The sequence below is a fragment of the Canis lupus genome, chromosome 27 (genome assembly GCF_048164855.1).
Source record: "Canis lupus baileyi chromosome 27, mCanLup2.hap1, whole genome shotgun sequence".
NCBI lineage: Eukaryota > Metazoa > Chordata > Mammalia > Carnivora > Canidae > Canis > Canis lupus.
The window spans coordinates 25,012,500-25,037,954 of record NC_132864.1 but is presented as its reverse complement, the minus strand read 5'-3'; the positions used below and the strand labels follow the sequence as shown (position 1 = coordinate 25,037,954).

General features: G+C 50.9%; 1 protein-coding gene across 7 annotated transcripts in view; it reads right to left on the bottom strand.

Annotated features, from left to right (window-relative positions):
- CMKLR1 (chemerin chemokine-like receptor 1) overlaps positions 1-25,016 on the bottom strand; it is a 51,718-nt gene extending 26,702 nt beyond the window's left edge. Inside the window, exons 1-3 of one of the 7 annotated variants that reach the window (XM_072802962.1) lie at positions 24,827-25,016; positions 24,572-24,706; positions 12,677-12,760 (exon numbers count right to left, since the gene is read on the bottom strand). The gene's annotated coding sequence lies outside the window, so the exon portion shown is untranslated. The other 6 variants (XM_072802963.1, XM_072802961.1, XM_072802966.1 and 3 more) reach the window with 6 other exon arrangements.
- Between the last annotated feature and the right edge of the window lie 439 nt (positions 25,017-25,455).

Genomic DNA, 25,455 nt, shown 5'->3' with positions numbered 1-25,455 from the left:
TCCAGGCAGAGCACCGGGCAATGATAAGGAGAAGAAAGAGAATACTTTTGCTGGGACAGCCGGGCGTCTGGCTGGGCTCGGGTTTCCTTATCTCCCAGTCTCCAGACAAGGCCCCCAGAGGAGGGGGATTACTATCCTCCCTTAGCAGGTGTTGAAACTAGGACTCTGAAAGGAACCGGATCACGATCACCAGCCATGCCTGGAACTCTGGTCTGTGCTAGTGGACCCCAGTGGCATCCATGTGGCTGGTTAACATGTCCCTCTGTCCAGTCACAGCACATCCAAGCATCCCCAGGGGTAGACAGCCCTTCCACGGCAGGGCTGTGACAAGCCTTTCCTGTCCATCAGCCTCCCCCTGGGGACCGGAGGCCCTCTCCTGTCATGGGGTCTCGGGGCGCAGCCCTGGGCCGAGAGTAACAGAATCCGAGAGGCTGCCATGATGATATTAACTCCTACTTCTCAGGTGCCAACTGTGTGCCCAGTACCTGGACTCAGAACAACCCCTCAAGGTGGGCTTTTTTGTTCCCATCTTGCAGATGTGGAAACTAAGGCAAAAAGAAGCAAGACCACCTACCTGCCCAAGATCCCACAGCGAGGAAGGGGCAGAGATAGGATTTGAATTGGGCTGCCTTGTCTTCAGTCCCTGTGACTGTCCCTGATGGTCCATGACCTGCCTGCTGGAGACCCCTCTGGGCACAGAGCCTTGGCTTATGCCTGCCAACCCCACCCATGCCCAGGCCTGGCAGGGTCACAGCGTCTCACACGTCCACAACCCTACCTCCAAGAGCCCCCGATGACCGGACTCACCCACCTCCAGACAGCACAGTTGCCCCTGGCCCGGCAGGCGCTGTAGAGGCCCGTCCAGCCTGGAGGAGCCCTGAGAGATCCTGGAGCCTTGGGCTGTCCAGCTGCACCCTGCCCCAGGCTGTCAGCCCTGGGCACAGGGGCCCTGGGGCATCTAGGCAGGTTCTGGCCCCTTGAAATTCTCTGGCTCCAGCCCAGGCGGCTGACAAAAGGGCCTGGCGCTGCTGCCAGCAATCAGGACGGTGGAGAATGAGATCCCACCCTGTTCCCAGGCGTGGGGGGGCGGAGGGCCAGGCTGCCCTCCCCCTCGACCCCGTCACTGTGCCGTCACCTTTCCCAAGGCAAAGCTCAGGCCTTGCCCTAAGGAAGGGTCTTGCTGGGAAAGCTGCCCCTCCACCCTCAACGGAAAAAACAGCTGGTTGAAGCCCAGAGGAAATTCCAGAATCTCCAAAGCTATTGCAGGAGAGCCTTTAGGATGGAGGGGTCTGTCACCCTCAGGTTAGAGCTTAAGCCTCACCAGGCAGCAGCAAGGCCAGGTGCCCGCACGAGCCTGGCCCCGTACCTGCCGCACAGCCTTGGGCCACGGAGCCATCTCCTCGTCTGCAAGGTGGGTCAAAGTAACAGCTATGTGGGGTCCCAAATGCAGGGCATACAGGAGACCAGTCTTCCAGTTTGGGGGGATGCTCTATGAGGCAGGACTTCCAGAACGTTCCCGACAAATCAGGACGGGTCGGTCAGCCTACGTAGGTAAAGATCCTTGACTCCAACACACGTGCCCCTTGGCTGTTATGTTTACAGAGATTTCGGGAGGCAGCCGATACCAAGCTGGAATTCCAGCTCTGCCACCAGAAGCTGTTTTCCTCATTCGATTAATGTGACAAATGTCTGCGGTGTGCCGGGCACAGGGCTAGGTGTGGAGATGCCGCAGAGAGCAAAGAGCGCGAGGACTCGTGTCATTCTTCTTTCCCCTCCCCACCTCCACTGGCAGGACTTCTAGACAAACCCATCAAGTCATTAGAAAGCGCTTCCTTTTTTGGACTAAGCTGAAGTCGGAGCAATCTGCCGTATTCACCTCAAGCCTGGTTCAGCAGCCCCCCGTGTCCAGAGTCACACAGGATAAGCTGGCCCACCTCCTTCCCCCCTGACAAGGGCCACTTCCTTGCTTTTAATGTGGGCCCGCACTTCCTCTGCATCATTCTTAACCCCTTGCCTTCTGGCCCCAACAGCTGGGACCGTTCTCTCTCTCCCAGGCAGAAGGAGGAATGCTACAGGATGTTTTTGCTTGCAGGTTTGTCTGTTTGTTTGCTTAGATTTTGGCTTGGTCCAGAAGGGAGGGGGAAAAAAATCTCTAAAGAGACTCACGTATACAGAGGAACATAAATTAAAAGTGAGAGTGTAAGGAGGAAGGGACCGTGGGTGGAGACAGAGAACAGAGCCAGGGCTGAGGGGAAAAAATGCAGACGATAAGTAATGTCCTACATGCTTAGCTTGGGTGGGCCACACAGCGGACTCCTAGACTCTTAGTTGGGACAGGAAAACCCGGTCCCAGCTGTCACGTGCCCCTGGCTAAAAACAAACCCACTCCGGGGAACGGCAGGCCTTCCTGGGGCCAGGGAGCAGAAGGGCTTTGTGCGGAGGTCCCTGCAGAGAGGGCAAGGTGTGATGTGGTGATCACTGTCCTCACCGGCGCCCTGACTGCGGGCACAGCCTCAAGGCTCTGCACCTTTTAGGACCGACATCCAAATGCTTGTGGCCTGGAGACAGTGCCCTCCCTCTAAGCTGGTGGCCCTGCTCCAAAGTACAGTTTGGGAAGAGCCCCGTTTCTCAGCCTGGCTGGGAAGGAGTGTCTAGACATCCAGGTTTACACATCGCTGGCTTAATCTGAAGACATTTCTAGAATATTTGGGAGAGGGTCTGAACTGTGTGGCTTTCATGGCCTTCTCCCTGACTCTGCTTCTCCCTGAACTGATGTCTTGATATTGTTGGCTAGAGCCAACACTCCCAAAGCCGGGACACTGTTCTCTGTGGCAAATGCTAGAACCCAGCCGTGCTCTCTACCAGCTAGGGGCAGGCCTGGGGTGTGATTATGCTCGGGATGCTGACCAAGACACTCCCAACGCCTGTGTAATGGCCCCACATCCCAGCTTGTGCCTCTTATCTCAGTATACTTACTAAGAGTGCTTCTTTTGCTCTCAAAGTGCCCCAGTTTGGACAATCTGGTTTTCCTATTGAAAAATCAGCCCCTCCTCTGCCTCAGAGGGCAGGGGCCCAGAAGTTTCTGAGTGCTGACCTTGTCTGCCCACCTCAGCTGGGCCCTGTGCTGCGTCATTAACCTTCCTGTGATCCCCATTTGGCAGAGGGGAAAACAGGGGTTTTGAGAGGCTGGGGCTACCATGGAAAAAGATACATGCCAGGCACCTGTATGCAGAATATTCTGAGATTTAGGTACCCATTGGCTCTGCACAGGGACAGCTACTGTCATCACTTCCATTTCACAGATGGAATGACCGAGGCTCTGCTCATAGACAGAAGGGGGTCTTCTGAAGGGGTCTTGCAGACTCAGACGGATGTCTGAATGTGAGAGGCAGGTCTCCCCAATCCGGGCTCTCAAGCTGTGGGCCCTGGGGCAAGTGATCTGGCCTCTCTGAGCCCTGGCTTGTCTCATCTGTAAAATGGGAGTGAATCCAGCAAGTACCTCCTGTTGTTGCAGGACAACTGCATGGTGGGAGTGCCTTGGAGGCTGGACGCCCGTCCACATGTAGTTACTGGGGAGCAGGTAAGGAGCAGCAGCATGACCGGAAACTGGACCCTCCCAGGAAGTCCACAGCCCTCAACAGAACAGGCTGCATACCTTGGGGAGTCCTGTGCAAAGGGACTACACAGGCCCCTTATGCAGAGAGTACTCAGGTTTTCAAGACAGCTACTTTGGGGTGTTAAACCAGGCTCAGGCTCTTCTGAGCCACTGTGGCCACCGTGGTGGCACACCCATGAAGCTGGCTCTGACCTTCCGCCCTGGGGGGGATTTGGTGAGCAGAGTTCTCCCCACCACAGATCTAGCAGGGCAGCAGTTTGTGGGGTAGACGATGTCAATGGGGGGTGGGGAGGAGCAGGGGATGACACTGCCTTGGACACTGAAGGAGATGAGAGGAGGTAGGGCAGCAGAGTAGATCCAGAGGGAACAAGACACAGAGAAGCAGGGAGGAGGGGAGGAAGTGTCTGACAGGGAGAGGCAGGAGTGGGGAGACAGAGAATTGATGGAGAGGGAACAGAAGCAGCTAAAAGGTGAAAACAGGGAAAAAAGACCAAGGCAGACCAAATACAGACATTCAGAGTCAAGACAGAAGGGCAAAAGGCTGAAAGCAACCTTTCTGCCTGAATCCTGAGAAGATCCAGGAAAGCCTTTTGTACCCACCTCAGAGTGGGCCGAGAAGGGGCCCCATGAGTGGCCATCCTTCCAGGGGGTGGTCCAAAGCAGCTTGGAGAGTAGAGAGCACGCAGGTGTTTTCTGGTGTACTTAGGCACATGCTTAAGAGCATAATAAGGGCAGCCTTGGGCTCTTCCCAAAATTCCCCAAGACCTGAGAGCTAGGAGGAGCAAGGCATGAGCCCTGTAGAAATGTGAGGGGCCTCTGCTTTGGGGTGGAAAGCTGGAGCCACAAGGCAACCAGGTACCACATGCTGATCAGAATGTGCAATGGGAGTTTGTCAGTGTCTTTGGCTAATTTTAATAGGAAATGGCAAGTATCATTTAACATGCCAGCTGATTGATGGTGGGGTGGATGCAGTGTTTGCGGAGGTCCTGGCAGAGAAAAGACCAGCTAAAAGTCCTATCATGTTTTCTCAACTGAGTATATGGGTTTCTAGTCATTATCTTTTCTAGAGAGTCTCTCTGTCCATTGGTTATCAGCATCGGGGAGAGTCTACAGGACATGTTTTTTTTTTTTTCCTACAAGCATTTCACCAAGGGTTTAAGAGTTCAAAGGCTCCCATGGAATGAGACAAGCAAGTCTAATGACTCGACCACCCATGGCCTCAGGGGGCCACCAGGTGACGTGGGTGTTAGAGGGAAGAGTGAGCCCTACATAAAACCCAAATAGGACCCATCCAGGCTAGGTTCAAAGTGAGCCAGAAGGAACCCTCTCCTTGTGACATTGAGGAAGCTGGAATCAGGCAAAGCTAGCCTTAAAACCCCCCAAATGTTCATATGATGGTCAAGAGGATAACGGTGGTAAAAGTCACAGTCATGGCAGTTTAAATAACACTTCATAATAACTCTTACTATTAGTTTAAGATTCTCACTTGGCTTTTGTGAGAAACTTAAATTTTTGATTAGGCAACACAATAACCACCTAATTCGTAATGTTCAAAACCATCTAAAATTATTAAAAAGTTAGAATACAAATCCTTGTTCCCACCCACTCCCCCCTGTACCTATCAGCTTTTGTTTCTCATGTCCCCTTTCAGGGTTTCTTTATGCAAATACAAAGATATATTCCATTTTCTCTCTTGTTTTACATGAAAGACAGTATACTACACACTCTACTTTGCCTTTCTTACCTAACAATACACCTTGGAGATCATTTCACATCAGTATGTGTAAAAAAAAAACAAACAAACAAACAGAAAAACAAAAAAAAACAAAAAACAACAAAACCTATCCTTTTTGATGATCGCATGGTATTCTGTTTGGGGATTTACCATCACTTACTGAGCCAGCCTCCTGGGGTTGAGTACTTGACTTGTTTCCAGTCTCTTAGTACTACAATTCATTACTGTATATGTGTTACAATATCATAATCAATCATGTTGTGTATATATCATTTCCTACTTATTCTTAATACTGTCTGGGGATCTCAAACCCTGGCCTTTTTTTTTTTTAAGATTTTATTTATTTATTCATGAGAGACACACAGAGAGAGAGGCAGAGACACAGGCAGAGGGAGAAGCAGGCTCCATGCAGGGAGCCCGACATGGGACTCCATCCCAGGTCTCCAGGATCACGCCCTGGGCCTAAGGCGGCACTAAACCACTGAGCCACTCGGGCTGCCCCAAACCCTGGTCTTTTATGATGAGCTAGTAAGTCTTCAGCCCTCACTTTGCACTGGCTATGCTGTGTTTTAATCTGGCAAGAAAATGCTTCAGAGCCACATGGACTGTCAGCCCAAGCCATGTCTGTGGTATGAGGTGTCACAGGAAGTAAGGAAATCTTGGTTTTTATCCCAACTGTCCCAGCTGTTCCAACTTCTGGTCCTCAGTTTCCAGATTTATCAGAGGGAGAGAGCAGTCATTCACAGGGCCAGAAGTGGAGATCAGGGATCGGGAATGGCTTCTGCAGACGCATGAAGCTATCTGCAGTATGAGTGAGACAGATTTGCTCCCTTGCTAACTCCAAAGGGCCCCCTTGCTAACTCCAAAGGGTATATCTAGGTCCTGTGGGTTCCCAGAAAAAAAGTCAGTCAGTCTGGAGGAGGCAGGCTCCACAGAGAACAGGGGAGCGACAGGCCAGTTGGCCTTTTTCCAGTGCTGTCCCCGTCTCAGAGGCTGGAGCCTGAGCTCCTGAGGAGTGTTCTGAACCTGGCTGGGCAGCTGTTAGCAGCCACAAACCACGATCAACTGAAAGTTGTTTTCTGCTTTTATTCCGTTTTAAAATAAATCAGTGATCACATTCCTGGGGTGTAGAGAAACCTCTCCCCCCTCCATGGACTGGCCCTAGCCTTCCTGTCCCCTCAGGAAAGAATCCAAGGTTATTTTCCACCCATTGCTCATGAAGAACAAATCCTGGCAGGCAAGATGATGCCTGTCCCACTTCCAGGCAGGAGTCCTCCTCTCCCTCTATGGAGCTCTCACTTCTTCCCAACTCACCTCCCAGAGGGAGGGCCCCAAGTGGCTGACAGAAGGGCCTTTGTCTCCCTCCTCTGTGCTTCCTCACTCTTCTGCCAAGAACCCTGGCAATGTCTCCACCAGTGCAGGTTTCCAAGGGCCCCCGCAGTGTGTAGCCACGAGCAAGCCGTGGGAACCATCACTGTCAGCCCTCAGGATCCTTCCCATCCTTTACTTTGCTCCAGCCTTCCAATGGCCCTGATTACCACCCCCATCTCCCAGTTGAGGGAACAGAAACTCAGAGGGGCCAAGCAACTTGCCCGAGGTCACACAGCTACAAGATGGAGGAACTAGGACTTGAACCCAAACCCATGTTCAACATGTCACAGTGAAGAAGGCAGGCTCTGGAGCCAGAACATCTGTATTCAAATTCCAGCTCTGCCACTCACTACTTAGTTTGTGGTGCTTTCTCCTGAGTTCCACCAAGAAGCCCAACTGTCTCCAGGAATCTGAGACTCAGGACTAGATATCCCAGGCCTCATATTGCTCCTTCAGCTGCTGAGCTTAAATGCTCTGTGCCTCACTTTCCCTATCTGCAAAATGGAGCAGGAATAGTACATACCTCAGAGAGTTGGCATTAGGATTAAATAAGAGAAGGAGTAGGTTATTGAATAGGATTATGATCTTATGATTCCATGACATATGATTATATTGCCCCAGATATATAGTACAGTCATAAGGGAGTATGATTATAAAACAAACAAACATACCAAAAAAAAACCCCACAACTCTTCTCAGAGCTTCTTTCACACTAATGTATGAATATCTAATGGCGCAATACACATTTCTCGTTCATACATTCAATGTCTTACTGAGCACCCATGATCTTCCAGGTACCAGGCAAAGTGCTGGGAATACAAACACAGTTCTCACTCCTAGGAACCCCAAGCCCAGTGAGGGAGGCATATAGTGAGTGAAGCACAATGCAGCAGGCCCTGTCTGCTGGGAGCACACGCGGCCGTGGTACCAACTCCAGCTAAGTTGGGGAAGGCTGCCTAGGAGAAGTGAGTCTGGAAGGACAAGTGAGAGCTGGCCAAGGCACAGCACATGCCAAGGCTCAGAGAGACAAGAACTTTGCACATCAAAGTAACATGGCGGGAGTAGGAGGTTATGGGGTGAGTTCAGGTTTAAAGTTTTGATGGTGTAAATGTAGGCACTGTATGCGGCAGAGGAAGAATTTTAGCAAGAACATATGGACCCTGGTGTCCCCCTAGAATCCCAAAGGGAAGGTTTGGTTGGGGAGCAAACCTGTGCCTCTCTCCCTAAGCCCTGGGACGGACACATGTCACACCTAGTTTTTGGTGCTTTCTCCTGAGTTCCACGAAGAAGCCCAGTTGTCTCCAGGAATCTGAGACTCAGCACGAAATATCCCAGGCCTCATACCACTCCTTCAGCTTCCGAGCTTAGGAAGAGCCAGGCCACCTCCTGGGACCCTCACTGCATGCCTGCTTTCCCAGGGACAAAGCCCTCTCCTTCCTTCCTCCTCCTTCTGCTTTTCCTTCCTTGGCCAGAATCACACTTAATGCACGTGGGCTATCCTTTCCCATGATCCCACCCTCCCAGGAAAGGAACCAGCAGCTGAAATGAGCTCAACACTGAGGCCATGCCCATACCCATGCCAGCGCCATCCACCTTCCTTTCCCCAACCCAGGACACCTTCCCTGATCCAAAGCATTCATATATTCACCCATCCTTTAATAGCAACAGAAGCTGGGGCCTGGAAGCTTTAGCACAGTCATAGCCAAAGAAACACAGTTCAACAGCCAAAAGCACTTATAAATGATTTTTTTTTCCTGCCATCTCTCAAAGAAAAACAGGTATTGTGGTGGATGTTGGTGCCCAGCTCAGATCCCCTTTCCTGGCTGAAGGCACCCAGCCCACACCAGCAGAGAATACTAGACACTCACAGCTCATAGCTGCCCCCTTCTCCTGCCAATTGCCCTGAGCTAAGCAGGGGCTGCCTCTCCCCAACTAACATGGAGTACAGTTCAGCCTCCAGAGCTCCGCATGGGACCAGGCTGAGGCTAGTCTCTACCTGAGACCACATCCTTGCTGAGTTCCTCTTTGAATGCAAATTTAAGATTGTGCCCCAAAATTCACTAACAAAAATAAATAATATTTTAGCTCCATATTTGTAAAAATTTATTTATTCATTTATTTACTTATTTATTTATTTAAGAGGGATAGAGACAGAGTGCCTGAGAGCGGACGGCAATGGGCAAAGGGAGAGGAGAGAGAAAATCCTAAGCAGGCTCCATGCCCAGCTCAGCTAGGAGCCCAACACAGTGGTCCAACTCGCCACCTCAAGATCATGACCTGAGGCAAAACCAAAGGTCAGATGCTTAACAGACAGAGCCACCCAGGCACGCCTACTTCCATATTAAAAAATAAAATCAAAACTAATGCATAAAATGCATGAGTGAAAGATCAAAATTTTAAATAACGATGGAATCCAACTCTAAACTTGCATAACCCTGTCTCACTTGCCTCCCCCTAATCCCAACCCTACCTGTAAGCACTTCCTCAATACCTCATATATACCCAAATCCTTGCCTCAGGCTCTGCTTTGGGGAAACCCTGCCTAAGACAGACATCCAACTCAGAACCCAGTCCTTTCTCTCCCCACCCACTGCCCTGGCTCTGAGTTATGCTGAGCACTCACATGGTAACCATTTCATCCTGCTGCCTGAGTTGGGCAACTATTATGTGCCAGGTACATATGTGCCAGGTACATTCTCTGCCCTGCAGTCTGGCCCTAGTTCTAGCTGCTGAAACCTTCCCCTCCATGCCCAGGGCCTGGTCTCTCAGTACTTTCCAATCACATGACCTCGGCCATAACTTTGCCTACCTGGGTATCCCTAAGCTCAAAGGAGCCCGAGAGACTGTGTTAGCTCCATGAACACCAAACTTTGGTGTTTCATGAACCAGTTACACTTCCCAGTCTTGAGACTGTCCTAGAGCTTCCACCTTTCTATGTTTGCCAAGTAAGGGTGTTGCAAAAATAAAATTGTCCTTTACCACTCCCACCATTTCAGAAAAGAAACAGGGTATTAATATCACCAAAAATTGGTAGACCAAGACATCTTTCTCAGCTGAAAACATCTTACTTTATGAAAAAACTCATTCTATTGTCTATATCCTCTTTCTCTCTCTCTGTTTCTCTGCAGACTGGTAAAAACTTGACCATATACAGGTTCTGGTGGGCTGGGGTTGTCAGTCTCTCTGTTTGACATCAGGGGAAACTGAGGCCCAAAGAGTGGCTCTGTCTTTCCCATCCAGACCCTGGGCATTGGACTTTCCCCTGGGGGAAACAGGAATAAACGAGGTGCTGGAGGATGCAAGAGACACAGCTTCCAGTCCCGCTTTGCTCCTAATTTTCCAAGAACCTACACAAATTTCTTTCCCTCTCTGAGCCATGAGCATGTGGATTTTTCCAGATGACCCTCAGCTGGAAGGCACTCTCTGGTCCAGCAGGGCAGGTTCGGGGCACAGGCCCTGCCTGAGCAAATGAGCCAGCTTGGCTGGAGAAACGGGACTGGACATCAAGCTTCTTTCTCTGACATCATGTTTGGGCAGCCTCAGTTTCCTCTTCTGGAAACGAGTTCTCAGATCCTCACCAACTGACAGTTGGCTCACAGCAGCATAGGAGCCAAGGGCTGGACACTTGGCAAAAGCCAAACCACCTGGAGAAAGAGGCTGGCCTAGTGCCTCAAACGAAAGGCACACAGGCTATTTCCTCCAGAGGGACCCCGCCCAGGCCAGAGGTGCAGAACTCCAACTGGGGAATCCTAACACTTGCATCCTTGTGCCAAACCTTCCCTGTCCGGTGGGAGGGCCCTTGTGGCCCCGGGAGCCAGCTGGGTTCTTGGTGATTCTTCTCTCTGGTTGCTGACTGTGATTAGGGGTGATGCCATGGAAGGAAGTGGGTTTCAGGTGTCTAGGAAATTGCCCCAGCTGCCCAGCCACAGATACAGCAGGGTCGAGGGAAATGGGGCTCAACAAAGTGGCATCTTTGCAAGTGTGGTTAAAGCTGTGGATGCGACTTGGAGTAAGTCACTTAACCTCTCTGTGCCTATTTCCTCAATACACAGGTGGGGGTGGGGAAGAAGACTCAATTGTCTCTCAGCATTCCCCTCAAACCTGACAATCTATGCATTTTCTACCCCAGATGTCTCTAAATGAGCCACAGAGACAGGAAACCAGAACACAGATGAAGGTCCCCTCTATGGAGCTGGCCCAAAGATTTCTGGGGACCACAGTTTTTGTCTTTGAACGCAGGGGAATATTATGGCACTGAATGCAAAATTCCCATGCTTCTTTTTTTTTTTAAACAAAGCGTATGCACTCAAAATACTTTTATGTTTTAAAAATAAGCACACAACCCCAAAATAACTTTAGTGAGGGTTTGGTTTTCCCTAAGGGAAGAAGGGGTCTTCAGGCAATGCTCCCAATCCTGGTCCCCAGGGTGTGTGCGAGTGTGCCCCTCTGCTGTGGGGGCTCATTTGTTCATCCCCTAACTCCTGTTGAGTGCCCACGATGCATGGGGTACAGGGGTGCTGGGTGCCCAGGGCATGTTTCCTGGACAACTGAGGCCTGCTTCTTTTCACGGCATCTTAACTCAGCCCTCTCCAAGAGAAAAGCAGCCACTGAGAACCCAGCCAGTACCTGGAGCCTCGAGGATCCTCCCTTACCTTGAGCTAAGTGCTGGCTTTTGCCCAGAGATGTTCCACTCAACCTCTGGAAGACTTAGAGCACTGGCTACAGAAGAAAGAAGAGAGGAGGGAGGAGAGATGGGAAGAGGAGGAAGAGGAGGAAGAGGAGGAGGAGGAAAAGGGTGAAGCAGTCACAGAGCAGCAATGTACACTGAGAAGACAGGGGCCAGCCCGCCTTTAACCCGGCTCCTCACAGTGGTCTTGCTCTACACCCCACGTCTGGGGACAGAGCCCAGAACCCCATGAGTTCTAGAGCCCCTCAGGAATTTGAGTGTCCCGAGACCCCTGCAGCATTTCCATAGGACATCAAGAGGAGAAACCAGCCAGCCCCCATCACCCCTGAAGGAGCCAGATGATGCCCAGAGAAGCCTTTCATATGGTTCCAGAAGCCCTGGAGCTCTTCTGACTTCACCCCTGCACCTTCTCAACCACCCTCGCAGGGCACCCTGAGTTTTTGAGAACATGGATCTCAGCGAGATGAAGCAACTTGCTCAAAGCCCCACCCCTAAGAAAGCAAAAAGGGGCAGAGCTTTCTACCAAGTCCGCACCATCGTGAGGGACACAGACTGGACTGGACCCTTGGTGGCAAAATTGCAAACACTGCACACTTATTGAGCACGGGCCCCTGAGCTTGTGCACACCCATTGTGTGGATGCCTGATTCCAGATTCTTGTCTTTAAATAGCTGATTGCAGCAAAGGAAGGAAGGAGGGAAGGAAGGAAGGAAGGAAGGAAGGAAGGAAGGAAGGAAGGAAGGAAGGAAGAGAGAGAGAGAAAGAATGAATAAGGGCCACCTGGGTGGCTCAGTGTTGAGCATCTGCCTTTGACTCAGGTAGTGATCCTGGGATCCCAGGATCAAGTCCTGCATCGGGCTCCCTCCAGGAGCCTGCTTCTCCCTCTGCCTGTGTCTTGGCCTCTCTCTCTGGGTCTCTCATGAATAAATAAATAAAATCTTAAAAAAAAAAAGAAAGAAAGAATAAAACATGTCCTCCCCTACAATCCTCTCCCTCCACCCCAAAAACCCTATGAGGCAGTGTCATCCTTGCCCCCATTTTACAGATAAGGAAACCAAGGCCTCATAGCTAGGAAAACAAGGAATGTGAAAGCACGCAGTGGGATTCCAGAAGTGCCCCCAGCCACACCACCCTGACCCTCCAGACACATCTGAACCAGATGGGCTTCTCCCTACATCAGCCCAGCCAACGCCACCCGGCCTCTCCCTGCTGCCCCCCTGCCCTGCCCCCACCCCGCCCAGTGCCCGTACAGGGGAAGACAGTTTTACCAGTTCAGTGAGGGTGACAAGGACACCAGGCTCCTCATCCAGGACCCAGGACACGGCCGTGGCAACCACCTCTGGCCGCAGGCTCTGTGAGAAAGAAAGTTGGCAGGCGGGCAGGCAGTATAGACATGGGGGTGTGCCAAGATTGCAACACTTGTCCCCATGGCCTCCCACGCTGGCTCTGTTTCTCTGAGCTCTGCTAAAGTGCAGTTTTGTGACGTTTAAAAAAGAAAAAAAAAAAAGAAAGTCAGCCCAATTCTGGTCACTCTGCCTACAGGACACGTCCTCCCTGGAGGTGTGAGGAAGTTGGAAATACGCACTTCTGTGGACTTGACTCTGTAACTGCCTGGCCTCAGGTCTCTGTAGCAGGGCGGGGCTGCTGCTTGCTTGCCTCTGGAGAAAATCCCTGGCCTAAAAGCTCCCCTCACCCTGAGACCACAGCACCTGAATGCCCACCAGCCCAGACATTCTCCGCTGACATAAACTGTCGTGCTCACAAACCCCCACTCCCGCAAGCTGTCATCCGCTGCAAATACCTCAGTGGGAAGGAGTTGACTGCTTTGGTTTTCAACTAGACATCTGGATGAGAACAGACTTCTGAAGGAATGGGGCATTTGATTTAAAAAGAAAATGAAAGAAGAGATATGACATAGCCCTAATTTGGAATAGGGAGAGTCTGAGACAGGTAAGACAGAAAGGCCTAGAAATCACAAAGGAGGAGGCTATGAAGATTCTGGACAAAGGGGCCAGGAAAACAGGAAGAGCCCTTGGGGTGTACAGTCAAGTGTACAGGCAGGTGGAGGAGGAGGTGTCAGCAGCCAGTCCCCCTTGGTCAGCTGCTGTGTGTCCTGAGGCAGCCGACCAACCTCTCTGAGCCTCGCCCTGGACAGGAACGTATGGCTGCAAACAGGTGAGGGGATCGAGCGAAACGAGGCACTTAAAAATTCAGTCTCATTTCAGAAAGTATTTACTGAGGACCTCCAGGCACTCATTTGGTTTTAACTCCCTTTACAGGGACCTACTAAGTGCAGGGCCCAGTGCCAAGCCCTTTACGTGGATCATCTCTTTGAATCGTCCCCATGCACATTTCAAAGGCAGGCAGGGAAGCTGGCAACAAATATCGGGTGAAGTAGAGGTGGAAGGGGCCGCTGGGCACACCTCCTCTCTCTGGGCCTCAGTTTCCATGGCTGTAAAATGGGACCCCCGTGCCCCACCTCCATATTTCCGAGGAGTCTGTGATTACCGGCCCCAGAAGACAATCTGCAAGATGGGAAGTGGGACAGGCCAGAAGCGTAGCAGGGACTCAGCCAGTGGAAGCTACCTGTCCCCCGGGGACACAGAAAGCTCTTAGAAGGGGGAACTTTGGGTGATGTTGGCATCCCGGGAAACTCGAGATGCCAGCGCTGGCAGAGGGCCGAGAATGTGGAACTAACAGAAAAGGGGGGGGCCGGGGCCAGCTGGGCTGGACAGGGGGGAGGCCCAGGCCCCAGCCGGCCGAGGGCCCCACCACCAGACCTGCCAGGAATGGGTGAGCACAAGGTGAGAGCATCGCCCAGCTAGGCTCCGGGAAGCCGCCCTGCCCTTCCCCAAGCCCTGTTTTGGATTTCCTTCGTGGCTGAGGGTTTTCACAGGAGGGGAGGGAAAAACCAGACAAAGAAAGGCCCATTGAGGCCAGACAGGCCCTGCGCTCCCCAGGAGAGGAGAGGCTGGCGATTCAAGGTCCCCACCCAGTCCTGTCTTTTCGGGCCAAGGGAGGAAATGGAGGGTGGGCATGCGGCGAAGCATGACCTTGGCACGGTCCACACTTGGCATTTCTCGGCCTCTCCTGGCTCAGGACTTCCGGGCCCGCCCCCTTTCTGTACTCTTGGAGCCAGGCGCCCTCACCAGAGGCCACAGCCATTTTCAGCACACACACCGCCCCCCCCCCCGAGCCATACATGATCTCATGGAAGCTGCATAAACCCCCAGCGGCCCCCAATTTACAATGGAGGAAACTGAGGCACAGAGCAATTAAGTGATCTTCCCTGGGTTTCACAGCCAGGCAGAAAAGGGTTTCAAAACAGGTCTGGATGCTGGCAAAACTCCTGTTCTACCCACCAGGTGGCCGTCCCATTCTTACTCCAGGGATACCCTTTTTCTACATGAGCCAAATCCCTGACAGCTGCAGAGGCCCCCTGTGCGTCAAGTCTGCCATAAAAGAGACAGCAAATTGCCCACAGTCCCCAAAGACTCTCTTTTGACGCCAGTCGGCTTGACCTCCCTGCCGCTGGGAGGCCAGTGGACCCTCCAGCGCCCAGCCTGGCTCAGTCTGGCTCCAACAGGACAGTGGCAAAGTGTCCCCGCAGTAAATGAGTCACAGGCCGACCACGGGGGCCAGCCTAAGACAACTTCCTTTAGCCCTGGAGGAAACACCTCGTCTTCCCTAAGCTCCAGGTCTACATCTGTCAGCAAGTCCTGGGTACAGGAGGAGAGGGGACCCATCATTCAGTCACAAAAGCCACCAAAGCAAAGAAATATTCTCTCCTCCAAGCTGGTTTCTGGACCAGACGACCTGGGACATAGAGCCACAAACCCACATGCCCTCTGCCAAGTTGGAATTTCAAACTCAATTAGCTTGGGGTTGTCTGGAATCTTCAATTGTTCAAGCGTTCAAGCTTGAGCATGGAGTTTGGAGAGAGTATGCCTCGAGGACAACAGGATGCTGCTTTGGTGAAGTGGGGCAGCATGGACCACCCAGAAAATTGGGTGTGATCTTCCAAGACCCTGCAGGGCATCCAGACTCCCTCCAGCCACTCCCTGCTTCCACCCACCACACCAGATACCCCTGGCTCATCAAGCCTCCAAATCTCTGTTCATGCTGTCCTCTCTACCGTAAGTATCTTTTATTTCTGGCCAACTTCTGCTCCAGCCAACTTGAGGCCTCCTCATCCAAAGCCAGCTCATCCTTGGAGCCAGCTCAAATCCACACCTCCTTCTCGAGGCGCTATTTCCAGATATTGCCCGGCAAAGAAACTCCAGCAAAGCTCCCTGTCCTTGCAGCACTTTGCACACTGAGTGCAGCAGGCAGGCACTAATGTGAGTGTATTTAATGTGATCCGCTTCCTCAGGGCACCTGACTCTTGGTCAGGTTCTAGTGAGGGACCTCTTCTGGGCTGCAAATGGCTGACTTAACGCTGTGTCTCCACACAGTAGAGGGAGGCAGGGGAGCTCCCTAGAGTTTCTTATAAGAGCATGACCTGAGCCTTGGTATTGGCTCAGGTCATGATCTCAGGGTTGTGGGATAGACCCCGAAGTCAGGCTAGGCTAGGTCTGCTTGTCCCTTTCCCTCTGCCCCCCCACTAGCTCTCTCTCACAAACAAACAAACAAACAAACAAACAAACAAATAAAATCTGTTTAAAAAAAGAAGAAGAAGAAAGAAAGAAAGAAAGGAAAGAAAGCTCAACAATATGCTTTTAGTCAAATGGCCAGGGTTCACCTACTGATGGTGGGTGGAAATGTAACCGGTGATTGTGACCCAGGAGCAGTTGGCCCCTTGCACCTTCCCATTAAAGCCAACCTTCTGGCTAGAAGGACTCCACTCTGTTTACATACCTGTCTTCCCCCTTGACTGGGAGCCCCCTCCCCCAAGGCCTGTTTTGTCTCGTCCTGGATCCCATGCTCCTGGAACACAGTAGGTGCTCAGTCAATACTGGTGGGATGCATGGAGGCTCTATCCTGGCTCTCTCGCTACCTTCATGGGCTCCTTTAGACATGTCCCTCTCCCTTTCTCAAGCTTGTTCCTCCATCTGAGAAGTGAAAGGGTAGATTAACTCACTCCAGGCTGTGGTCTGAATGTTTGGACCACCACCACCCCCATCAACCCAATTCATATGTTGATGTGCTAACACCCAATGGGATAGCATTGAGATGTGGGGTCTTGGAGAGGTGAGGAGGTCATGAGGGTAGAGCCCTCCTGAGTGGGATTACTGCTCTTATAAGAAACTCTAGGGAGCTGCCCTGCCTCCCTCTACGCCTCCCTCTACTATGTGGAAACACAGCGTGAAGTCGGCCATTTGCAGCCCAGAAGAGGTCCCTCACTAGAACCTGACCATGCTGGCACCCTGATCCTGAACTTCTAGCCTTCAGAACTATAAACCATGAGTTTCTGCTGCTTAGAGTCAGTCTTTGGCATTTTGTGAGACTAAGACACCCAGAAATGACACATGGTTATCTCAGATGACCACTGTCATCCATTGAATTTTAAGGTCAAATTTGGTTGATAGGTTGTCATCACAGATGAGCCCTAACATCACCACCCTCCACCCCCCATACATGCATGTCACTCCCCCCCATCAAGAGGCGGACTCTGTTCTGTTTCCCTTAGAGTCTGGGCTGGGTTGGTGACATGCTGTGACCAATGGAAAGTGGCAGAGGTGATGCTGTGCCAACCCTCGGCCTAGATCTCAAGAGGCCTGGCAGCTTTGCCTTTCACACTTCCAGAGCCCTGAGGCTCCATATAGAGAAGTCCAGGCAGTGCTGCCATGTGGGAAGAGGCAGCCCAAGTCCCAGCAGGATGTGAGGCCATCTTAAGTGGCCCTGCCGCAGTCAAGCTCCCAGTTGAATGCAGCTCATGAGTGACCCAACTGATACCACATAGGACAAACATGGGCCATCCCTGCAGAACTCTGCCCAGCTACAAAACTGTGAACAAATAAGTCCTTTAAAGCCACCATATTTTAGAGTGGTTTGAACCACAGAGATAAATAACTGAAACCTTTGGGTTCAAATAGAGGGAGAGGCATGACTGGATTTCATGTCTGCCATGGCTTGTAAGTGAGGATTATGGAACTCCATCCCTGGACTAGACAATGTCAATTCAATTCAACGTCAGTTCAAGAAATTTCTTGGGCCTACTGGATATGAAGGTTCCAAACCGAGAGGGGATTAACCCATCAGAGAGAAACCTGAACCCCACTAGGATTAAATGAATCCGGTGGTCCCTCTTGGGATGTTTAAACAGACAACTCAGAGAGGGTGGAGCAATCAGTAGCAGAACTAGGAACAGAAAGAGAAACTCAGAGACAGAATTGGCGGAAACTGAGCCATATGGGTAGAAGAGCAGAACAGGGAGCTGGAGGGGACGAGATAGCCCCTCCCTTGAGCCACTTCAGAACCTGAGAACCTTCTAGTTGAACACAAGCCTGGCTGGGTACCTGGTACTGCCCCTGCGTTGGCATGCACATTCCCAACAATGAACCCCCTTTCCTCAAGATACACACAGCCCATGACCCAGGCTAGCACTTTTCCCCAGCATGGGGCAGAAACAGAAGGGTTCTCCTTTCTAGAAATCACCAGTGCCTGACATAGAAGCCCAGCCACCTTGAAGTTCATGTTGAATCCTTTACCAGGTTCTAGACACTATGCTCCACACATGGGCACCTTCATTTCTTCCTAACCATCACCCTTATCAAGGGCACATAGCCATCCCATTTTACAAATGAGAAGACTCATTTGCTCACAGCCACAGGGTTTGTAGAAATTTGAATCCAGCATGAATGATGACAAAGCCTGGGGCCTCAGGCAGGCTTGATGATCACCCATACACCTTGGTACAGCCCCATGGGCTGCTCACACCCACATCTGTTCTGACTGGTCAGTGCCCTGCTGAGCCAGCTGTAACTAAGACAGTGGCCATCTGAACTCTCAATTTCCAAATTCAGGAAACAAAGAGATACGGATCAGTGTTCAAGATGTCCCTCACTGTGGTGAGCAGAATAATGCCTCCTCCCTCCAAAGATGCCCATGTCCTAACCCCCAGAACCTGAGAATGAGTTACCTGACAAAAAGGACTTTGCAGATGGGATTGAGTCAAGGGTCTTGAGATGGGAGAGATTATCCTAGATTATCCAGGTGGGCCCAGTGGCATCACCCAGGTCTTTGTAAATGAAAAAGGGAGCCAGGAAAGTCAGAGCAATCCCATGTGAGAAGGACTCAACCACTGCTGCTGGCTTTGGAGATGGAGAAAGGGACCACGGACCCAGCAGTGTGAACAACCTCTCAAAGCTGGAAAAGGCAAGGGGGTAGAGTCTCCCCTGAAGCCTCTGAAAGGAGCACAGTCCTGCCAACACCTTGTGTCGAGCCCAGTGCAACCTGTTTTGGGACTTCTGACCACCAGAACTGTAAGATAAGACATGTGTGTGGTTTTAAGCCACTAAGCATGCGGCGATTGTTACAGCAGCAACGGGAAACTCCTACACTGGCTGTCTGAGCTCTTCCTCTCATCCTCAAGAATTCATAGATTCTGACAACTGTTCAAACAAATGCAGATAACAAGGGATGGGTGTATTTCGAATGTCCCCCTACCCTTAATTGCCACCCCTGACCATTTCTTGAGTGCAGATGTGCTTTCCACGACTCTGAGACATGAAGAAACTGAGGCTCAAGAGGTATGGGTTTACCTGAGCTCACCCAGGTGGCTGGCGCCAAACCCAATTCTCTTGTCTTCCGGTCCCTGAGTCCCAGAAGGAAAACCTGAACAAACTAGCCATTGTCTCTTACACCAATTGCTTTACCCAACCATCTCCTTGCATAAGAGTTGTCCTCAGGGCTGGGATTAGAGGACCCGAGTCATGAACCTCAAGAAAGCAGAACCGATTCTGACACGCTGTCTGCGTAGCAGCTGACCCCCTGCTGAGTCAGCTGCTGGCACTTCCAAGCTTGCAGAGCAGCCGGGGTGGAACAAGGCCTGAGCCACCCCACCACCCCAGCCCAGAACTTCTCCACGGGGTGAAGCATAAAGCCAGGAGATGTGGCAAAATGACCTTTTCCAGCCTGGGGATCCAAGATCACAAGGTGCCAGACTTCCACATCAACCCAGACGTGCGAAGGCAAATTTCAATGCCTGCTTTCTTAAGAATAAAAATAGAAATGTCTTCGTTGAGCTGACAATGTGCTGTGTTGTGCTTTATGTATACTAACTCGTGTTACCCTGCAAGGATGCTGTGAAGGAGGCATTAAAAGTACACCCACCTTGCAAAGGAGGACACTGAGGTGACAGGAGATTAGGGGGCAGAGATGGGCTCTAAACTCTACAGCAAGTGGCTGTAGAGTTGTGACTATATTACACCATCAACTGATGCCAATCATGTATTCTTTTTTTCTTTCTATGTAGAATTACTACCTCTTCATTCCACCAAGCAGGGGAAGGAAATTCTACTTTCTCTATCCTGTTGCATCCATCACTGCAAAACTATAGTATAGAAGTTCCAAAAGAGAAGTAAATTAACCGGTTTCCTAATTTTGCCTGGAACCAGCATGTCCTGATGCCCACAGGCAGCAAAAAGTGACTGCCAACCAGAAGGCACCTTCCCTGCTTCCCTCTCCCTCAGCCAGGGAAACAAGGATGATCTGGACTGAGAACTAGGAGCCCAGGTCCTACTCCCATCAAGTGACCTTGAACCAATCGGGGCCTCACCTTCCCCCTGTCTACAATGGGGGCAAAAACAAGGAACCCCATAGGCCCCTCCAAAGTTCCATGAGGCAGGAAGAGTCCTGTTTTTTTCATCATTCTGCCTCACGGAGTGTCAGACACATAGCAGCTGCTAGTTAATGTTTGTTGGGTGAATAAATGAAAGTACATGCTACTAATTTGCCTCCCCTCCCCGAGGGCCTTGAGAACAGAGATTATGTCCAATTCATTTTAAGTCCTCACATTGATGCAACTTCCATTTCTCCATCGGCTTATTCATGCAGGAAAATGTTCCCAACCACCCATGATGTGCCTGACGCAGCCTAGCATCAGTGTCATCCAGACACCCTGGGTCTGTGTCCTCACACACCGTCCCCTTCCCTTTTGTCTGATGAGTGGCTGTAATACTTAGACACACTGAGCACCTCCAGGCCAGGACAACCACCCAGCTGCCTTATGACCGGCAAGTGTGGCCCATTCTAGGGATATGGACAATGATTCCTGCACTTCCACTTCCTCAAGCCCAGCCTTGGAGGAACACAGCCTAAGGAAAATCCCTACCCTAAGCACAAACATGCACATGCACGCACGCACATGCACACATATATGCTTGAACACACACATCCAATGTGCGATGCCACCCTAGGACAGGACAAGGACTTTCTGAGTTCAAATCCCAGCTCTTTTGTCTATAAGGTATGTGACCTTGGGCAAGTCCCTTTACCTCTCTGATCCTCATTCTCTTCACCTATAAAATGGGGATGATAATCACGAAGTCTTTCCAGGTATATAGGGAGATACTGGCTAGGAAAGCCTTGGGCCCAGGAAGTTTGCTGTGCTCAATAAAATTGTTATGCTTGTTTCCTTTCTCCAGGAGGGAAAGAGAATAGCAGTTTCCTAAGTTCCAGGGAAACCCATGTTGACAGGTCTGGAACATGGGCATTTACTCAGTATATCTGATGGGGATTTTCTTGAGGATAGGAAAGTATTTGTGGATTCAACATCACCTTGTTAACTCTATGTTAATGAAAGTTTAGACTTAAAATCAAGAGAATGGGAGAGACCCAAGAGGATACCATATCTGTGGCAGAGACAACTAGCTGTCCACAAAAATCCATTCTTCCCTTCTACAGCATACAACTGAGAAAGAGCCACCCTGCCCAGAACTCCATTTCCCAGTCTCCTTTGGGACTAGACTGGCCACATGACTAGCTCTCCCCTGTGGCAGAAGGCAGTGAAGAAGCAGATGTGCCACCCCCATGCTGTCTTTCATCAGTGGTGATGTCCAAGAGGACAGTAGGGACAGGCATGGAAGAGGACCTCCCCCATGCAGAAATATCTGCCTTATAATAAACATCTGTTTGGTTTGAGCCGTTGTACATGTTTGGGTATATTTGTTACTGCATCTACTACCCTAATATAACATCCGACCTCTTTGTCCACAAAGGTGATGATTATGAGAGAGAGAGAGAGTGAGAACACCCTGCCTAAGCTCCCATAGCAAATTCCACAAAGCTCAAGAATTTTGGTCTCTTACCAATCTGGAGTATATTCGTCATTTTCAACCTGCCCCACCGAGCTGTAAGAGTGAGGTTCTGTGAACTGTGGCCCAGGGTCCTCTACTTCCATTTCCATTAGAATAACATAACTTTTATCTGTTTTCCAATTGCAGCCCTCCATATATTTTCATTGGAGGAAAGAGCTCTGTTTCTTAAAATAATTCCAAAGCCCACACACTGGGTAATGGCTACCACACTCTGACTTTCAAGATAAAGTTTCACTTCTGCACCATGCCTCCTGGCCTCAACTGCTGACACAGGACATGTAGACTCACAGAAGTACATAGATACTTGCTTAGAAAGGAAAAAAAAATAAACCTCAGTGTGCAATAAACAACCCAGAAACCTGGACAAAAGGCAAAAAGAAAAGATGTTCATATGAGCTAGCTGCATGGCCCTCAAGTTTTGGGGCGCATCAGAATCAACTGGGGAGCTGGTGCAACATGCAGACTCCCACACCTCATCTCGGAGATTCTGATTCAAAAAACTGAAGCTTTAGGAAATACTCATGATTATTCGGCATGAATAATATTATTCATGCTTATTCTGATGTCAGCAATCCCATGACTGCACTTTGAGAAGCCCCAGGTCTACCTTGTAGCCTTGAAGCTGGCAGTAATTACTGGCAGTAATAACCACATTCATGCAGTGTAGCTCAAAGCAAGTGAAATAGGCTTTTAGGTTTTTCTGGACTCTGATGGGAACCCGAGCACTAATAACACACTGTTAAAGAAATTAATAATACTCTCTATTTGGCTCAGATGGGTGTCGAAGGTACAGACAGCAGGTGGTATAGAAATGATAATAGAATCACAGCTCGTGTTTATAGAGCTCCTTATGACGTGACAAGCCCTCTGCTAAGTGCTCCACGTGTGTGATCTCATTTAATCTTTATGACATTCCCATTTTACAGATGAGGATATTGGAACATACAGATAACTTATTTTATGTAATTCGGTGGCAGGGAGCAGACTGGGTTCAAATCTACCCAAACAAACTAACTCTGGCCATGATGTACCAGTGCCTCTTGTGGAGGTCTAATGTTGGAACCCCTCCCTGGGGCTCAGTTTCCAAATCTGTAAAATGGGCATATTAAGAATACCTTTATCACACAACCATAGCGAAGATTCAAGAAAATCATGGCAGTAAAGTGGTCTGCAAACTGAGAGGAGTTAATTAAAGAAACACCTAAGGGGTGAGATTTTGTTCGACTCTCCCATCCCATCTTACAGATAGTAGAACCAAGGCCTGGTTCATTTATTTATTCATTAAATATTTACCAAGCACCTACCTACTGAGGATACAGAGAGAATAGTAAATCCCCCAAATCTGGCCTCAAGGAGCCCCCAGCCTAGCAGAAGAGACAGTCAAGAGAAAGACCTCTCCAAAGGGCTCAAACCAGAGAAGGGAGTGCCTCACCCAAGATAAGGTTTACCTATTCCCTGAAGTTTTGGTAGAGTCCAGAGAAGGTCCCTGGATACCAGAGAGAACTCCTCCTTGGGCTTCCCAGGGCCTGACACCCCACCACCTGAGCATCCCTGGTTTAAGTTAAGCCTTCTTTCTTGAGGAAAAGCCAAGCTGCCCTCCTCCCACCACCGAAGGCCAATCACATTCATCTCGGCAACCCAGGCATATGAAAGTGTCTCTCCTCTGAGCGAGTTCGGAGGAAGGAGAAAAGATAGCAAGAACCGCAGGTATGATCAGTCTTCAAAAGGAAGTAAGGGCTGCCAAAAGGGAAGCTGGGGATCAGGCCTCTTAATGGAAAAAAATAAGACAGACCCCCAAACCTGGCCACTTCCTCACTGGCCTATCTGAACCACAAGATGGTCGGAGTGATCAGACTTATATGGAGCAGCAGTTATGATTATGATGATTTGGCAGCCAGCACTGCCAAATCCTTCATATACAAAGAACTCTTAAAAATCAACAAAAGATAAACATGCTGACAGAAAAAAGTGGGAGCCGACTTGACCGGCATAATCATAAAAGCAAAATGAACAGTAAGATTACAAGGGATAATCAGCAGTAATAAAGAAATGTCGAGAGAAACAGCCAGAAGCCTCACAAACCTTAAGAACAGCACTCAGTGTTCCGACTCAGTGATTTAGCCTTTGGTAAGGTATCCATAGGCCAGACGTGCAAAGATGAGGTACAAGAGCGGTCATCATAGCACTGTTTGTAGTCATGGGGAAAAAAGGAAAAAAGTAAGAAGGAAACCACCACAGTGAGGAAGGGTTAAATAAACCCCAGGAGAGCCTTTCTGTGCAGCCGTTAAAATGTGTCCTGGAGGAATATAGATAGAAGTTCCCAGTCTGCGGGGAAGGACGAGGTGGGGGTGCCAACAAGACGTTAGCAACCTGTGCGTGAGTCCACACCTACATACTTCTACACGCCTGCCACATCTAGTAGGCACTCAACAAACATCAGAGAAAATCAGTGAGCGAGCGAGCGTGTGAGCGCTGGAGAGGGCCGCCCGAAAGGCCACCTCGGGGAGGGGACCTCTCTGTACTGAGCTGCAGCCCAGGGGCAAGGGCGGCGGGCTGCGCTGCCGCTGGCTTCATGCCAGTCTTGCCACCTCCCCCGCCGACCCAGTTTGTGGTCTCTGCAGCTCTGGGCCAGTGCCTCCCCCTCTCTGAGCCCGCTTCGCTCACCTGTAAAATGAGGACACCTGTAAGATGGAAGCACCTGCCTCGGAGAAGGAAAACACCGAGCTTTTAACAGTAGGGCGGCCCTGCTGTTTCTTACAATTAGCATGCACGACTTCGGAAACCTGCAAATGATGTTTTCATCTTGACAAACATTAACTGTGAAGCAGAACTCCGGGCCTCCTCTCCCTACTGGTATCCCCCGTTCCTGGCCCCTCCGGGCGATGTCAAAGCCGAGCGTGATACCTTGTGGCTGGTCTCCGCCTAGGTCTTCCCAGGGGTTCCCCTGGACTTCAGGCCACTGGAGGCTGTGCAGGGGGCCCCCCGTTGCCCGACTTCTTTCTCGAGGTCACGGTCACACCGTTCTTCGGCTGCGGCTGTCTGTCCAGAAGGCAATGTGTCCATTCATTCAAGATGCCCTGGAACCCCCCTCTCCCCACCAGATTGCAGCCTCCCCTAGAACCCCCTCAACCCTCACTCAGCGGGGGCTCTGCGGGAGACCTCGTGCTGTCCTGAGCTCCTCCAGCGAGCGCAGCCGCTGTCCTGAATGGGACAGGACTCTGCCAGAGAAACAGCTGGAGGGAGGAGAGAGAGGGAGGGCGGGGCAGGAAACTGGGTTGGCCGAGGCTGGGGGCGGCCAGCTGCGTGGAGTGGGGGCCGCGGGGGAGGCTGCCCCTGCCTGCCAGCCGGGCCGGGCGTGTGGGTGGTGGCTGGTGGCTGGTGGCTGGTGCCTGGTGGCAGGGCCTGCTGAGGACGACCCGCCCCTCTGGCGGCAGAGCCCAGCTGGGAGCCTTGCCCACCATCCGGGCGCAAACCAGGAGCACATGCGAGCCCCAGGCAGCTGTGGGAAGTGGCCGCTCCCTGCCAGGGCCTCCGGAGCAGCCGGATGTCCCAGCACCCTGGGCCACCACCTCTCTCTCCGCCGCCCGCTGGGATGCCCTTCCTGGCCGCCTAGGTGCGGCTCCGTGACCTCCTGCTCCCTTCTTCCTTTCTTTGCAAATTAAAACAGCAATGAGATTTATTTTTCTTGAAGTATCAAATGAACAAAGATTAAAACGTCTCATAACGTTTGGTTTTAGTAAATGTCACCGGGAAGCAAAAATCTTATGCATAATTGGAATATACATTGA